General features: G+C 41.0%; 1 protein-coding gene across 1 annotated transcript in view; it reads left to right on the top strand.

Moving 5' to 3' along the window:
* The window catches only part of BOC (BOC cell adhesion associated, oncogene regulated), a 241596-nt gene that overhangs the window by 2088 nt on the left and 220780 nt on the right, over positions 1 to 18728 (top strand). The window contains exon 2 of the mRNA XM_027104803.1: positions 1919 to 2101. The gene's annotated coding sequence lies outside the window, so the exon portion shown is untranslated. The remainder of the gene's footprint in view (positions 1 to 1918; positions 2102 to 18728) is intronic.

Raw genomic sequence — 18728 nt, forward strand, 5'->3', positions numbered from 1 at the left:
AAATGAGAACAAGAATAGCCGTGAAACAAATGTGAAACTCAAATGGTTTTCTTAAAAGCCATATGCAGTCCTGAATAGTAGGGGAAATGAGTGGAAGGATGGGAGCTAAGTGAAAAAAGTAACAGGCCCAAGAGATAATTTACAGTTGGGAATGGAATGACTTCCTAAATCGTAGAGTGTGTGGTCCAGGAGCAGAACACCACAGATGCAGTTACTGTAAAAAAAAACCACTCGTGACTTTGTTTTGGCAAAAAGAAAGTCTGTTTTGAATCTGACAGTCTCTCTAGCAGCACATGACCTTGCCTTAAAAAACAACAGCTTCATGAAACCCTCGTTCAGATGGAATTCAGTTTAATGTGCATAATGGTACCTTCAAACACTGGTGATGCTGTTTACTGAATCCCAGCACGTGCTCACAATCTTCCTGCTGAGTGGGTGTGATGCATCTGTTTTACACACAAGGAAATTGAGGCAAGGGGCAATTAGGTGAGGAACCCTAGGTCACACACTAGTATATAGGGCCAAGATTAAAGACCAAGTCTTTCTTTTTTTTTTTTAATTGAAGTATAGTTGATTTTCAATGTTGTGTTAGTTTCTGGTAAAGACCAAGTCTTTCTAACTGCAAAGCCCATATTTTTCTCACGATATTAAGCAGATGCTCCATCATATGTGATCAACAAAGGGTAGTGAGGGGCCACCTGTAGAATCAAGGACGGCTTACTGAGCGAGCTGTCTGGTCAGGCATGCAGGGCCCCGTGCTTAAAAGGGCCCTGTGCTTGGCTTCGTGTTATGCTGTTGCTGTCTTGAAATTCTTAATACGTTTCAGCAAGAGGCCCTGCATTTTCATTTTGCACTGGGCCCCGCAAATTTTGTAGACAGTCCTGTGTAGAATCATAGAATGTTTGAGCTGGAAGGGCTTTGAGAGGTCATCAGTTCCTTACCACCACCCATTTTAGAGGTGAGGAAACTGAGGCACAGCGAGGCGAACTGGCCGGCCTTCGGTCACACAGCTCATTGGTGGCAGAGCAGCAGCAGAACCTAGGTGTCCAGTGTTCTTCCTCTTTTACCACACCAAACCCTCGAGAGCCTTTAAAGTTAGAGAAGGGAGGTTTTTCCCCTTCCCTACGGGAGCTTATCTCTAGCCAAAATATCATTTGTGGCTGAGCTGGGTCAACTCATTTCACTTCTGGGCAAATGGCCCTGGGTTTTTCATAAAACCAAATGCACATTAAGCTGGATGTGATTCCAACAAAACCACAATGTCTACACTGTGGTAAAGAAGCCTGTAGCTGAGTCTCTCACCCAGCACCCGTCTCCCCTGCTGCAATCTCCCTAACGTGCATTTCTCATGCAGAGGAAGGCTGGCTAAACCAGTGGCAGGCTGGGTCAGGGGGAGGCCAGGCTCAAGGGCAAGGCCCAAGCTCCTACCAAAGCTGACCCTGAGAAGAAGCAGCATTCTGGCACTGCCAATCTCTGTCCAGGGCCCAAGGCATAGATGTGCTCCTTCTCCTTACTTGGTAGCACGTTAAGCCCCAGTAGCAGGACCTGTCAGAGCCACCCTCAGGTCAAGACAGAAGTGACCAAGCACTTGTAAAGGTTTGTGCTCATCTCTCCTGTGCCCATGTATTTGGAAGTTACAACGAGGAAGCCATAGTGTTCTGATTTTCAGCCCAGAAAACATGTATTTGCCTCAGACACACCAGAGCATGTGGCTCTGCTCAGGGGACAGCTGGTGCTGAGAAGCATCTGACTGTTTTGAAGGTCATGTGCGTTCCCCCAGTGTGAAAGAGAAGAGGTGCAGCCCATGCAGGTCACCAAGGAAACTTGGTTATGTTACAAAAGAGTTTCTTGAGGTTTCCTGGTTTGGTGCAAATGTTTTGCCTGTGCCACAGTATGAACAGTTTTCCCTTTCATTCAGAATGAACACAGTCTGTCTCAACACTGTTGTGGCGTGGTCTCAACTGAGTGACCTGGTACCAACCAGAAGACCATTGTCCTTATGTCACATACATCACCACCTAACGAAGAAGCACCGTAAGAGAGGGGATCTTACCTCTTGTTCACTGACGTGCCCAAGAACCTGAACAGAGGCTGGCACATGGTAAGTGCTCCTTGAATACTTGCTGTGTGAATCAGTGCTCTTCGTGGCTTTGAGTGATCGTTGAGATGTTGAGATAAATGAAAGACTAGAGTAGTGTCATAGCTTTTCATTCTAACATGACAACCAAAGAGGGGTATTTCAGGGACTCTGAGGAGGTAGAATGGATCCATGAAGTTTTGTGAGCATGTGATCCAAATGACAACAAGTAAAGATGGGGAAAATATTAGAAGTTACCAATTCATTTCGTGATTATTCCCCTAAGGGCTCCATTATTTAGGCTAATATTAGGAACTCTAGCACACATACGTATCTATGTATATATGTGTATATTTATAAATATATTTATTGAGAAATATATATACTTTTTATTTGCTTATATGTGTATATATGCCTGTGTGCAAATATATGTGTGTAAGTGTGTATATATACATACATATATATATGAGAGAGAGAGAGTCTTTTTTTCTGACATCATGACCCATGACTCCTAAATACTCCCTGTCTACTTTCACAAAACAGGAACATTCTTCTGTGGTACCACCTTTCCATTCTGGAAAATCAGTGTCAACACAACACAGCCTCCAATCCACTGACCCCATTCAAATTTCTCCAATTGTCCCATCGTCTCTTTTTCCTCATTCCTCTCCAGGAACACCCATTCATTATCTCATTGTTCTCCTTCGGTGTGGGACATTTCCTCCTTCCTCCCCTGGCTGTGTGTCCTTGACAGTCTTAAAGAAGCATTGACTTTTCACTCACTAGGATGACCCTCAACTTGAATCAGTCAGATGTTTCCTCCGACTCAAGCCTTGCCTTCTCGGCGCACACTAGGAGAAATGATGCTGCACCACGTTAGGAGGCTATCTTACACCAATCTGTCCCACTGCTGGTGATGTTAGTCTTGATCCTCTGGCCAAATTTGGGTCTGCCAAGTTCTCCACTGTGAAGTTACCATTTTTTCTTTGTACTTAATTAGTATTTTGTGGGGAGATACTCGAATATTACACCAATATACTATTCATCAAACCTTCACATTTTACAGTTGGAATTCTACTGTAAGGAAGAACTTCTCTTTCATTTGTTTACTTATACATTCATTTATTAGTATCAGGTGCAGTTATGGATTCTTATTTTATTCATTGAGTTTCAATCCAATATTTCCATCATTTATTTTGATGCTGTAGTTGTCCTAGATTTGGCCAGTGCAGACTCCTTCAAGCTGACTTCTTTATCCTATTGACATGTCCCTATCATTCTTTGGGAATTTCTTTACTTTCTGTCACAACAAGATGATTCAGGCTCATCTTGTTCTTTCCTTGCCCTAGCCTTACAACTACCCATTCCTCTAAGGCATCCTGGCTCCTTTTAGTGCAGGAGGTATTTAAAAGCCAAAATCTGGGGATTTGGTGTGCTCATTGCTACATATATCTGTAACTTTTCTATATCTATGTATATATATGTATTTAAAAATTCATAAGTTTATACTGATACTTCCAACTTGAATCCAACACCTCAGTATCTTTTTAGTTTTCCCAGTTTCCGTGTTTGAAAATCTTGTGAAAGTGAAAAGATGGTGAAAAATGTGGATCTGACTCTCCTCAATATACTTGTCTATTGATACTTGCTCAGCCAACTAATTTATTTGCTGAAGGTAGCCAATCCCCAACCTTCCAGCTGCCTTCTCTACCTGTCACCTCTGCATCTTCCTCACTTTTTAAAAAATTGAAGTATAGTTGATTTACAGTATTGTGTTAGTTTCAGGTGTTCAGCATAGTGATTTTTTTTTTTGCAGATTATATTCCATTATAGGTTATTACAAGATATTGGGTGTAATTCCATGTGCTATACAGTAAATCTTTGGTGCTTATCTATTTTATGTATAATAGTTTGTATCTGTTAATCCTATACTCCTGATTTGTCCCTCCCCCCTCTTTGGTAACTAAGTTTGTTTTCTGTGTCTGTGAATCTATTTGTTTTATATCTAGATTCATTTGTATTAATTTTTAGATTTCACATATAAGTGATATCATATGGTATTTGTCTTTCTCTGTCTGACTCATTTCACTGAGCGTAGTATTCTGTAGGTCCATGCATGTTGCTGCAGATGGCAATATTTCATTCTTTTTTATGGCTGAGTAATAGTCCACTGTATATACATATACCGCATCTTCTTAAGTCAGTCAGCCATTGATGGGCACTTGGGTTGCTTCCATGTCTTGGCTATTGTAAACAGTACTGCTGTGAACATCAGGGTGCATGTATCTTTTCGAATGAGACTTCTTGTTTTTTTCTGGATATATACCCAGGAGTGGACTTCCTGGATCATATGGTAATACTATTTCTGGTTCCTTAAGGAAACTCCATACTGTTTTTCATAGCAGTTTCACCAATTTACATTCCAAACAACAGTGTCCGAGGGTTCCCTTTTCTCCACACCCTCTCCAACATTTATTATTTGTAGACTTTTTGATGATAGCCATTCTGACCGGTGTGAGATGATACCTCATTGTGGTTTTGATTTGCATTTCTCTAATAATTAGTGATATTGAGCATCTTTTCATGTGCCTGTATATCTGTATCTGTATATATCTGTATATCTTCTTTGGAAAAATATCTATTTAGGTCCTCTGCCCAGTTTTTGTATCAGGTTGTTTGTTTTTTGATATTGAGTTGTGTGCACTGTTTGTGTATTTTCATGTTAACCCCTTGTCCATCACATCATTTGCAAATATTTTCTCGCATTCTGTACGTTGTCTTTTTGTTTTGTTGATGGTTTCTTTTGCTGTGCAGAAGCTTTTAATCTTGATTAGATCCCATTTGTTTATTTTTGCTTTTCTTTCTTTTGCCTTGAGAGACTGATCTAAGAAAATATTGCTATGATTAGTGTCAAAGAATGTTTTGCTTATGTTCTCTTCTAGGAGTTTTATGGTGTCATGTCTTGCATTTAGAGTTTATTTTTGTATATGGTGGGAGGGAATGTTCTAATCTCACTGATTTACATGTAGCTGTCCAGCTTTCCCAGCACCACTTTTGAAGAGACTGTCTTTTCTCCATTGTATATTCTTGCCTCCTTTGTCATAGATTAACTGACCATAGCTGCATGGGTTTATTTCTTGGTTCTCTATTCTGTTCTATTGATCTATGTATCTGTTTTTGTGCCAATACCATGCTGTTTTGATTACTGTAGCTTTGTAGTATAGTCTGAAGTCTGGAAGAGTTATACCCAGCTTTGTTCTTTTTTCTCAGGATTGCTTTGGCAATTCTGAGTGTTTTGTGGTTCCATATAATTTTTAAGATTATTTGTTCTAGTTCTGTGAAAAATGTCATGGGTATTTTTATAGGGATTGCACTAAATCTGTAGATTGCTTTAGGTAGTATGGCCATTTTAGCAATATCAAGTCTTTCAATCCAAGAGCATGAGATATCTTTCCATTTCTTTGCTATCAGGATGATGGTAGACTCATAGAATGAATTTGGGAGTGTTCCCTCCTCTTCAGTTTTTTGGAGTAGTTTGAGAAGGATAGGTGTAAGTTTTTTGTATGTTTGGTAGAATTCCCCAGTGAAGCCATCCAGTCCTGGACTTTTGTTTGATGTTTTTTTTAAATTATTATTACTACAGATTCCATTCCACTTCTAATGATGTCTGTTCAAATTCTCTGTTTTTCTTGACTCAGTCTTTGCAGGCTGTATGTTTCTAGAAATTTGTCCATTTCTTCCAGATTGTCCAATTTGTAGTATCCTCTTAACGATTTTTTGTTTTCCTGTGGTATCAGTTGTTATTTCTCCTCTTTCATTTCTTATTTTGTTTATTTGAATCCTCTCTCTTCCTCTTGGTGAGCCTGGCTAGAGGTTTGTCAATTTTGTTTATCTCTAAAAAACAACAGCTCTTGATTTTATTGATCTTTTGAATTATTTGTTTGATCTCTATTTTATTTATTTCCTCTCTGATCTTTAGTTTTTCCTTTCTTCTTCTGTCTTTGGGCCTTGTTTGTTCTTTTTCTAATTCATTTAGGTGGTAGATTAGGTTGTTCATTTGAATTTTTCTTATTTCTTGAAGAAGGCCTGTATCTCTATGAACTTCCCTCATAGAACTGCTTTTGCTGTGTCCCATATATTTTGTAAAGTTGTGTTTTCATTTTTGTTTGTCTCAGGGTATTTTCTGATCTCTTCTTTGATCTTAATGTTGACCCATTGGTTTTTTAGTAGCACGTTGTTTAGTCTCCATGTGTTTGTTCCATTTTTCCTTCTATAATTGACTTCTAGTTTTATACTGTTATGGTCAGAAAAAATGTTTGATATAATTTCTGTACTTTCAAATTTGTTGAGGCTTGTTTTGTGACCTAGTATGTGGTCTATCCCAGAGAATATTCCATGCACACTTAAAAAGAATGTGTATTCTGCTCTTTTTGGATGTAGTGTCCTGCAGATAAAAATTAAATCCAACTGTTCTATTTAGCATTTCTGTTGCTCAACTGATTTTCTTTCTGGATGATCGGTCCATTGATGTCAGTGGAGTGTTAAAGTCTCCTACTGTTACTGTATTATTGTCAAGTTCTCCCTTTAGGTGTTAGTATCTGCTTTATATATTTCAGTGCTCCTATATTGAGTGCATATATGTTAATGAGTGTAACATCCTTTCTTGTATTGATCCCTCTGTCATTGTATAATGCCCTTCTTTGTCTTTCTTTATGGCCTTTGTTTTAAAGTCTATTTTGTCTGATATGAGTATTGCTACCCCTGCTTTCCTGTCGTTTCCATTTGCATGAAATATCTTTTTCCATCCCCTAACTTTCAATCTATATGTGTCTTTTTTGCCCTGAAGTGACTCTCTTGTAGGCAGCATATTGCAGGTTCTTGCTTTTTTATCCAGTCAGCCACTCTTTGTTGATCAGAGCATTTCGTTTTTTGACATTTAGAGTAATTATTAATAGATATATACTTATTGCCATTTTAATCCTTGTTTTCTAGTTATTTTTGTAGTTCTTATTTGTTCTTTTCTTCTTTTTATTTTTCCTTTTGTGGTCTGATGATTCTCTTTTGTAGTATGCTTGAGTTCCTTTCTTTCTGGTTTTTGTGAATCTATTATGTTTTTGATTTGTGGTTGCCATGGAGTTCATAGCTGTTGATCCATAACTATATCTGTTTGATTTAAACTGATAGTCATTCAAGTTCAAACACGTTGTCAGAGATCTACATTTTTATGCTTCCCTCCCCCATATTTTGTGATTTTGATATCCTATTTTAAAGCTTCATGCTTATCCTTTTACTGTTAATTGTAGTTATAATTGCTTTTACAATTTTTTAAATCACTTTTTCATCTACATACTGACTTATTTAAGTGATCTTCAATTCTTACTATATATTTGCCTTTCCTGTTGTGATTTTACCTTTCCTATAGATTTGTGCTTCCTTTCTATTAGAGAAGACCCTTTAATATTTCTTGTAGGGTAGATTTTGTATTGCTGAATTCTTTTAGTTTTTGCTTATCTGAGAAATTCTTTATCTCTCCTTATATGCTAAATGATAATCTTGCTGAGTAGAGTACCTAGGTTGCAGGTTTTTCCTTTTCAGGACTTTGAATATATATCATGCCACTGCCCTCTGGTCTGCAAAGTTTCTGTAGTAAAATTGGCTGATAGCCTTATGGGGGTTCCCTTGTAAATGACTCTTTGTTTTTCTCTTGCTGTCTTGAGGATCCTCTTTATCTTTAACTTTTGCCATTTTAATTATAATATGTCTTGGTGTGGGTCTGTTTGAGTTTATCTTGTTTGGGTCCTTCTGTGCTTCCCATATGTGGATATCTGTTTTCTTCTTTAGATTTGGGAAGCTTTGGGCCATAATTTCTTCAAGTACATTTTAGATCCCTTTCTCTCTTCACCTTCTGGGACCCCTATTATGCATAGGTTGGCACACTTTATATTATCCCATAGGTCTCATATGTTGCTTTCATTTTTCTTTTTCATTTGTCTTTCTCTCTGCTGTTCTGATTGGGAATTTCCATTGTTCTATCTTCCAGATCACTTAGTTGTTTTTCTGTGTCATTTAGTCGGCTATTTATTGCTTTTAGATTGCTTTCTACCTTAGAAATTGAATTACCTATTTTTGATTGGTTCATCTATATAGTTTCTAGTTCCTTGTTACAGTAATCTGCATTTATATTGATAATCTTTATTAATTCAGTTGGCATTTTTATTACCACCTTTTTGACCTCAGGATCTGGTAGACAGGTGAGCTCTATTTCATTATTTGTTCTTTCAGGGGATTTCTCTTGCTCTTTTAATCAGAACCAGTTCTTCTGCCTTTTAATTTTATTTAATTTTCTCTGTCTCTGAATTTAGGAGAAACAACTATCTATTGTGGTTTTGAAGGCGTATTTTTATGTGGGAGAGTCCCCGTGTAGACTGTCTGTGTCCAGTGTCTTTGTTGTGAGGTCTGGTTTTGATATGGACACCAGCCATATCTTCTCTCCTCAGGGTATGCTGGCTGTTATCACCTTGATAGGGGATTTGGTTGGCGTTGGGAGACCTAAAGCCTGTGCAGGGTGTGAGGCGGGACTTCCTCTCTGCTTCTTGGCAGTCACTGCCCTGTCAGGGGTGGGGTGTGGTCCCCAGTTGTAGGAGTAGAAGCCCTGAGGGTCAAGCTCGATCAGGTTCTATTCCCCTCAAGTGTATGCCCTGCCCCTCGGTGGGGAGTGCTGAAGGAAGTGAGGCCAATGTGCTCACAGAGGACTAATGTGTCACCTGTGTAGGCACCCACAGCTCTGCTCAGACATAGCCCAAGGTCACATCCCTTCCCTTGTTGTGCTGGTCCTAGATCTAGTGCAAGTCTGTGATGAGGAGTGGGTACAGCCAGAGCATTCGCTGGACTGGGGCTGGGGGTTGGAGCATCGTGCCTGCAGGAATTGAGGTGGCTGTGCTGCCGCCAGAGATCTGGGCTGCCTCTGTGGCAGTCTTCTCCTGAGACCTGTCTGCCCCCGATCCAGCGCTAAGCTGCAACATGGAGTGCGTGGGGATGGAGCCCTCTCACTCAGCTGGGAGAAGAACTGCAAGTCCTCTCATGGTGCCACTCCAGCATGTGCTGGCAATGGCTGCCACCACCTCACCTGGATCACACCTCAGGCCCGCCCCCCACCCCCGGACTATCTCTGTGTAGCTAGACTGAGTCTTTTTTTTTTTTTAGTAGATCTTTATTGGAGTATAATTGCTTCACAATACTGTGTTAGTTTCTGTTGTACAACAAAGTGAATCTGGGAGGGAGAAGCTGGGGCAAAGTGAGAGTAGACCAAGTCTTTTCCCATGACCAGGTTGGCCCTGATCTCCCACCAGGCTATGGCATGGAGTGAGCAGGGCCCATTCGGATTGGGGAGTGCAGCAAGGCTACAGCCACCAGTGCAAGGCTCTTTCCGCCCTGACTGTCAGCAAGCCAACTGTGTGCATTCCCCATGAGTAGAGTCTAGGCTTCTCCAGCCCTTCTGTATGTCCCAGCAGTCCTTCCAGGAGCCAGAGGGTCTCTGGTGGGTGAGGTGGTGCAGCTGTTGCATGTGAGTATAGCCAGTGGATGCACAGTTTTGTCTTAAGCACATCTCTGCCAGCACACCTCAGCTTTGGCCTGTGATGCCTGCTCTTGGCTGATCCAACCTTGGACCATCACTCAGCCACTTCATCGCCTTCTTTATTTAATCATTGCCATATAGCCTGGTAGGAATCACAAACCCAACACTAAACTCCACAAGCCAGAACTGCCAGGGTAGAGCAATATTAACCCACCTGAGCCAAAGTTATTGCCCTTTCTCCAGCTCCACACTAATGAAGAAACGTGTCAAATATTTATTCTGGAGGAGAAATTGAAATCAAGTGATTAGAAAAGGAGGATGAATGACTGCATTTTGATATTGCCTTTCCTGGCTTTTGACGTTGCTAGAGAAAGCAAGAAAACCTTATTTGTGCTGTTATTTTTCATATTTTCATGCTTACATTATGGCTGAAAGGAAAGTCAGGTTTGGCTCCAGATGAAACATCTCTGCCTAGAAAAGGAACATTTTGTCCCAGAGCCACAACTGACATGGCCCTGCAAAGCAAGCTTACAGAACAAAATTAGGGAAAAAGTTAAACAAGAGAAGAACTAAAAAGAGAAAGAACCCAACAGAGGAGGTTCTTTAATTTATTAAACCTTTGTGAAGTCAGTATCTGATTTGCTAATAATAGATTGGTCTCTAAAATCTTCCTCTGACCTGATGGTCAATTCCCAGAGATCATCATGAATGGCATTTTGAGAAGGAAAGCTTGAGTAAATCACAGAGTGACATGGACCACAAGAAAACTCCAGTGTGAGATGGAATTTATGCTGCATAAAGTTTAGCTCTAGGAGCACCTTCTCCTTTCAAAGATGCTAATATGGAAGGTTAAAGTTGATTATATTTTCATGGGTATGTATGTGTGCATTAAAAAATCAAAGCAACAGAATCAAGGTGCCAGCAGACTTGGTGTCTGGTGAGGGGCCCCTTCCCGGTTCATAGGTGGCTGGCCATCTTCTCACTGTGTCCTCACATGACAGGAAGGGGTGAGAGAACTTTCTGGGGTCTCTTTTATAAGGGCACTAATCCCAATCATGAGGGATCCACCCTTATACCCCAGTTACCTCCCAAGGATTCCACCTCCAAATACTATCATATTGGGGATTAGGTTTTAACATGGCTCCTGTTAAGCCAGCCTCCAGAAGAGGGCAAAGCAATATGGTGTCTTGGGGAGGCTCCTGTTGAGAGCAGGACTTGAGTAAAGCGGAGGAAAGAAACATCTGTGTTTTTTCCTAGCCAGTCTTAATCATTATCCCCACCTCATTCCTAACCAGAGTCATCCCATCAGCCTACTCAGTTTCTAGGGAGAGGCAGAGAGGAACAAAAAGAAAAGGAGAGAGTAGAAAAGATGCTGAAGCATACAATTCATTGACTTTTAGAGATGGAAAGGGCCTTGAAGATTACTCAATCCAACCCCTCACTGAGAGTCATGGAAATAGAGCCAAAGAGGTAAAATGACACTAAGGTCATACAGTTAGCAAGTGACACAGCCAGGGCTGGAACCACATCTCATCCACTAACCCTACAATGTGCCGGGTACTGTGATGGTTTCTAATCCTTGCTTTTCATACTGCTACCTCCAGTGTAACTTACTCACAAGTAGGGGGAAGCAGAGTGGAATTAAAGGAAGAACTGAGACTCATTAATTCCTCCCTCCCAGCCAGCACATTGAACATGTAATGTTTCAGGAAGAATTGGGCTTATTAATTCCAACCACGTAGGGCCTGCCAACTTAGAAAAGGGTTGTGTGCTTGAAGAGCTGGTAATGAAGGTGCTGTGTATGTACCACCTGGTGTAATTGGGAAAAAGGCATCTTTTGTCCTAAATTGAGTTCCAAGTCACAATTTCTTAAATCACAACTTTTACTCCCTAGGAAACTACCAAAAATGAGGTGGTGATTTCAATTCTTTCCAGATGGAAAAAGGTTGATGTCAGCCTGAGCATTGCCTCTACTAGTGTCATTTATTCTGCCTGGCACAACTGGGCATCTGTGGTAGAGGCATCAGAGTTGGATTGAGTCCCTGAGACCAAACAGACCTCTCTAGAGCTATTTCATACCTGTTAGGATTGCACACCTCAGACCTGGGGAGAGAAACTTGTGCAGTGGCTACATCAGCTGAACATTCTCAAGACATAGAAGATTTGGTTCTGCACTTGCTGTCCAATGCTTGTCATCAGCATTAAACTCACATTATATTTTAAGAAGAGAGGTTCTTATTAAGTTAGCCTAAATAAAGCCTTTGTGAGAGAACAGTTCCGTGCTGGTCCCCAGAGCGGTGGATAGAATGTATAGCTTGATTGATCCTCTGCCTCTCTGATTGCACTGATTATTCCAACAGAAGTAATAAAAGAATCAGTCCACCGTTGGCAAGGACTTTTCATAGCAAGAAGATTACAGAGGTTTTCTTTAAAGGGTCATTTTGGGGACTAGACTAGGAGAAGATGAATTATATCAGATCAATCTCAAAATTCTTACTTTCTGCCTAATAATCGTACTACTGAGATGACTTAAAAGACTAACTCATCAACCACAGATATATCCACTGAACAGATGGTGATCCTTGCATCGCTGGGAATAAAGTGGAACTGTAGAGACATGGAGCAAAACAAAACTGACCACTCATTCATGCTACTCTGAGGACAGCAATCCATCTAAATGAGACGCACTATTACATTATATGTGATCTTCATAACAGTTCTGCTGGGTTATAGGGTGACCAACCATCCCAGTTTGCCCAGGACTGAAAGGGTTCCTGGGATGCAGAATTTTAGTTTTAAAATCAGGATAGTCTCAGATGAACCAGAAAGGTCTGGTAACACCATTAAACCCCAGTTCCACCTGTCCCCTAAATCACGAATTATGAAGCTGAGACTCCAAGAAATTAAGAAACTTGCTCAGGATCACAAACTATTTGATGGCAGAACCTGAATTGGTATCCCAGCCTGACTTCAAAGACAGGACCTTCCTTTCAGTAGCCTTTAAGGAGATTTATATTTATTGACAGAGAAAGATGTGAAAATATTAAAGAGCTGGATGTTTCCTTGTAGCTCTCCATGTTGGAGGCCTATTTAACAAGATAACAGGCTTAAAAACCAGGTTTGGATGAGAAAGAAGATTTCCTGAATTTCTTTGGAAGCATGAAAAACTCAGATGATAGCGTATCTCCCATATTTTATAGAAGGTACAATTTCTGATTATGAAGACTAGGTCGTGAATAGGATAACCATGCATTCCGTGTATCCCTTTAAGTATCAAATATTTTCATTGAACTATGTTGAAATTATAGAGATATTTATTTTCATATATACTTCATATATTTTCATTTGCTATATATAAATATATATATGTGTGTATATATATATAAATGTGTGTATATATATATATATATATATAGTGTATATATATATATACACATCCCTTCTTAACCAGAGCCTGTTGAACATCATTCTCTATGTTCTGAACATCAAATTATGACTATTAAATACGGTTTAATGTAGTAGCCTAGTTCCTGTATCAATTGGGTATGTCTACAGATTAGTCAAGGGTGAGGTTCTGTCTCAAAGGATTAATTCTATAGCTAGGCACTGGAATAAGCTAAATGTCCCCCTAATTCTTTAGGTTCAGGTCAACAATTCAAGACTATGTCTATTCTATCGCTACTTCATGTCAGGCACTGTGCCAGGGGCTGGGTACAGAGGAGTAATAAGACCTGAAAGAGCTCTCAGTCCACATGAACGTTCTTTTATGAGACAGAGAGTGGGAAGGAGTCCTGGGAGCCTTTCCTTCCACAGTCAGTTTGTCCTCTACCTCGTCCAAATGGAATTGTGACCAAGTGTCTTTTCCAAGATTCTTTTTCATTGCTCTGTTTTTCTTGGAGGAAAAGTTTTTGTGGCAGCAGCAGCAGCAAGTCTTTCGATGTGTTGAGTGCTTATGCTAATCAGTAATCGGGCACCAGTTTACTGATTCTTTTGCCTGATTATTATTTATAGAGTGTGGTAAGTACAGATGGCATTTTGCAAAGCACAGAACTCTGAGAATGAAACCCCAGCCTCAAGGCGTTGACTGTCTGATTTAGACATAAACAAAACACTGAATAAACAGACATCTAGTTGAGTTGATGTGGCTGGAAAGGAGGAAAAACCTGGGAGATCAAGAAAAAAAGTGAGGTTTATGGAGGGACGTGAAGGAGGAAAAGGTAGCATGAAAATGTGAGCCATTTCAAGAAGCATCTAAGCAAGATTACCAAACCAAGGAGTTAAAAAGGAAACAAAAGGAGCATTGAGGACAGAGTCCCAGGCGAAAGGACTCACTGAGATTCCCTGGGTGCCTCTTTTGGCTGGAGAGATGAAAGGCAGAGATGTCCGGGTGAAGAAAACTTTAATGATCCTGGACAAAGGTGACAAGGTCATGGACTAGTGTTTAATATTCAGAGAGAAAGAGAAAAAGATGGCAATGGAAAGTGTGAGAAGACTTGGAGGGAGTCTCAATGAGAAAAGAGAGGAAAAGAAATGGAGAGTTCAGAAGATGAGCTTTCAACGTGGGTTGAGGGAGCTGGCCAATTCCGTTAACTGGGCCATCTACACCTGATCTTAACTTTTTAGGTCCAGAAATTTCCTCTTATTAATTCACCCGGAGATGATCCTACTCTCAGTATCTTACTCGAATTAATGAAATTCACAAAAGGCTCTTATGTTAACATGAATTTAGGTGTATTGATTCTGAGTGGATGATATAGGTTGATACTAACTGGGTAGAAAAAAATAAACCACCCAAGGAGTAAGCATAAGAGGGATGGAATGGCTATATTAATATCAAATAAAATAGACTTCAAGACAAAGTATTTCCAGGGATAAAGAGAGACATTTCATAATGATAAAGGAGTCTATCCTACTGGAAGACATAAAATAAGAAGTGGAAACATACAAAGCAAAAATGGTTGGAATCAAAGGCACAAATAGACAAGTCCACAGTCACGGTTGGAGATTTTAACACAATTGATAGAACTAATTTCTATTTCCTTTCTCAGCAATTGCTGGAACTAGACAAAAAGTTAGTAAAGACGTAGATGATTTGGACAACACTACTGACCCCCTTGAGTGAATTAATATTTTCGAACACTTCACCCAGCATCTAGAGAACACACACGTTCTTTTCAAAAACAGGTGATAGCTCTTACCTCAAAGCTTGTACAGGTTACCTGAATAAATTTTGCCCGCAATGTGGCAGAGCATTTCAGTGTCATTCAAATCTCAGGTCCCTGCATCCAAAGAGATTACAGTTTACTTTACATTTGTTACAGTCTTTCTGTTTTTCCGGTAGTAGTTCTAGGTTCCATAGTAAGACCTGAGAAATACTATACTCTATCAAACCTACAAATTTTCTTTGAGGGTGAATTATTTTCAGAGACTGTATTGCTAACGTTAATTTCTTCAGTGTGAACAGAAAATTCATTCCCTGGCACCAGGGTGAAACATTCTGTGCTTGAGCCCTAGAAGACCTGGGTTCTTGTCACTCTGCACCACCTCCCCAGACACATACACACACACACACACACACACACACACACACACACACACACACACACAGCTTCCTAGCTGTTGACTTTGGACACATGACCTCTTTAAGCCTGACTGAGTTTCCTTACCTGTAAAACTCTTAGGACTGCAGTGAAGTTCAGCTGATAGGCTGTATGTAGCTTTTTTATAAACTACGAAGTACTATCCAAATATCATGGAGCCATATTTTCTTTTTGCTAATAATAGTTGGTGTACCTCTTCTCCCAAGAAAGGGAAATGGGGGCAGGTATTCTGCTTCTTCCTTCGAATACATGTGACTCCTGCCTAGTGTGAGCAGAAGTTGTATGATGAGAGAATAAAGTCAAGGTTGCAGGGTTTATTTGGAAGTAAAACCTGTGAGAACATTAGATTTCATATCACAGGAAAGATTATAAAAGGTGTAATGGGCAGCTTTTTAAGTTTGCCCAAGGAGACAAGGGGAAAGCTTGGGTATGAAAATAAGAATAAGCTGTTGGAAATTTTGTTGAAGGACATGTTGGATGACATTGGTCTTACAGAAAGGTGGGTGGATTTCAGCCTAGGAATGAAGGATTCTAGACCTTAGTCTACCATGGAGTTTCTGAGTAACCTTGCACTAGAGATTTAACTTCTCCAAACCGGTTTCTCCATCTGAGAGCTGAGGATAATAATTTAGGCCACCTACAACTGTCCTGAGGCTTGATTAATGTTTGCAAAATGCTTTGAGCTATTTGGCAGAACAAGGGTTCTAAGAATACAACATATTATTTAGAAAAGTGAAAGAACATGATCAGAGAACACTTGGGACATCTCCCTCTCCGTAGCCTTTTCATGAGATTCCTCTTTTTGTCTTATAAGGAAAGGAAACCAAGTTGGGAGATGACTAAACCCACAGGCTAATCTCTTCCTTTAATGTTCTCTGGACACACGCTCTTCTGCTGAAGGAGCACATTGGAATGTTGTCGTTTGGATTTCCTCATAAGTATAAATGCATTCTTTCCTCGAAATACGACAGTGAAGTTTTGCAAGTTGCTGGCTGTGGGCCCAGCAGTCAGATGTTCTTGATCCCCTGCTTTACCTTGGGCTTTGTGCAGATCAAGTGCTGTTCAACTTCCTTTCCTCATATGTACAAGTGGAATAAAAACGCCCCTCTCTGGGAGGTCAAGTGAAAATTAATTAGCTGTGTTTTCTTTAAGTTCCTCTCCATTGATATTTCAGCGCTCTCTGTGTCATTAATTGGAACAACGCTTTCAGACATTACTTCTATCCTGTGACCACAAAGTTCTCAGTGGAAATGGATATGAAGGAATCTGGGAAGTTTACTAATCACTACAGTTTGGGGATTCTGGTGAAATTTCCTAAGCTTTACATTTTAAAAAGGCACAAGAGACTCTTGCTAGATCTGTTAGACACTTTCAGCTGAGTGTTAGATTAAAAACACCAAAATTGTTTTTATTTCTTTTCTCTCTCTTTTCCTCTTTCTTTCTGTGTTGATATCTCTTTCTGAATCTCACTGGGTTTCACTCTTTCTCACTCTCTCTGTTTCTCTCTCTCATTTCCCTAAATTTTAGGGAACTTGTGAAAATGAAAGTTCAGCTGAGTGTTTTAACAAAGTTAGCCATCTCACAGCCTTGCTGGGAAATAAAGCGCTTTTAAATACCAGTGTCCTCAAACTCATTAGCATCCTCCTCCCCTTACCTCTTTCACATTGGGTCACTAACAAGTTACAATGTTTTTCTCTCTCCTCTCCATTCGCCCTTGTTTTGGGGTTTTGTTCTCTTCTTCCTCATTCTGCCTTGCTTGCTCATCTTAGAAGGCTGGGTTGCCCTGCTGCCACCACCGTCATCACTCCCCAGCAGACAGAAAGGCTAAAGTGTCAAAAGATGCCTTGGTTGCCTCTGACAAAAGTGCAGATCAGCTCTGAAAAGGAATAAATATGATAGGGGGCACAATAATAACAGTGTGCACTTGTTAACTACAAAAATCCAGCAGGAGCTGGGGGCAGGGAGGGAGGGAACCATGGAGAATAGAAGCTGCCTCGGCAGGAGCCCCCCTGGGGAAGGAGTGGAGGGGGTCCTCCAGCAGCAACCATCAGTTCTATGGTGTGGTTTTGTTTTGTTTTGTGAGGTCTGAACTGAGGCTCAGCTGATGGGGCAGGGGGGTGGCGAGAGGGTGAATAAGGGATTTTACCCAAACCAGTGACTCTGAATGGAGGTCTTGGGTTCCGTTGAGGGGGCCTTGGCAGTGGGAGCTTGAAAAGAGGGTCTCTTTGGGTTGTTGTTGGGGGGGTTAGGTGGAAGCTGGGGGGACATTTTGAGGTGGGGGGGTAGGGGGAAGGAGGAAAATAGCACAATAATGGGAAAAAGGAGGCCAGCTTCTGAGCTCTCATTTCTGACAATGAGTCCCATGTGGTTCTCTTTATCTCGGCCATTCAGGAGTCAATAGGGAGAGCTTTTTCATTTTCAACTCTGAGTGTACAGCCACCTCCACGCCCCATCTCACACACACACACACACACACACACACACACACACACACACACACACAGACACACCCCTAAAAGTGCGGGACACAGAGCAAGACATTAGAAATGTCTGAAAAGCTATTTCCTCAGCTGCAGATTTGCTGCATTTTCTGTCCGCCCGCTGGAACTGCACATATGGGACGGACACTCAGCTCAAAGCCATCCCCACCACTGTTCTGCCCCTGTTCTTCCGGTGTCACCACTCTCAGCCTCTAATCCCTCTTTTCTCTGTTGTGCACCCCTTCTCTCCTCCCGTGGATTCTTCAGTCTTTGACTCTTTAAAAAGACATAAGTCATATGATGACAGGTAAAGCAGAGCTCCGTGATGGAGTGATGGTTACTTTTAACAAAATAAGCGAAAACAAGATGGGAGCAAACCCAAGCCTGAACTCTAGACTGTTTTAGTGTATAGAAAACAACAGACAACAAACAACAACATTGTTTTTGATGGTGGACTTCTGTGAAATGTTAAGTCCCCAACTAGACAGATCCCTGTCAATTGGTTCCTATGTCTATCACTGAGGCAGCCGCAGCCTCTGAAGTTAGCCTGATAGAAAATAATTCATCTAGTTTTCAAAGAATATCGTAACGGATTCTCGTGGGATATGGGAGTCTGAATAGGTACAGCATTCTTAGTCAGGCATGGAGGCTTGAAAAAATATAGGTTCCAGGCCTCAAGATTCTGATTCAGTAGCTCTGAAAGGGGCTCAGGGTTTGTGAGTTTGTGTGTGTGTGTGTGTGTGTGTGTGTGTGTGTGTGTGTGTGTGTGTTGGATCAGAGAGGCATTAGTCAAATAATAGTCACTAGAGGGCTTCCCTGGTGGCGCAGTGATTGAGAGTCCGCCTGCCGATGCAGGGGACACGGGTTCGCGCCCCGGTCCGGGAAGATCCCACATGCCGCAGAGCGGCTGGGCCCGTGAGCCATGGCCGCCGAGCCTGGGCGTCCGGAGCCTGTGCTCCGCAACGGGAGAGGCCACAACAGTGAGAGGCCCGCGG

Source organism: Aethalodelphis obliquidens, unplaced genomic scaffold, assembly GCF_003676395.1.
Source record: "Aethalodelphis obliquidens isolate GAN/ISIS:26980383/991018 unplaced genomic scaffold, ASM367639v1 scaffold1, whole genome shotgun sequence".
Classification (NCBI taxonomy): Eukaryota; Metazoa; Chordata; class Mammalia; order Artiodactyla; family Delphinidae; genus Aethalodelphis; species Aethalodelphis obliquidens.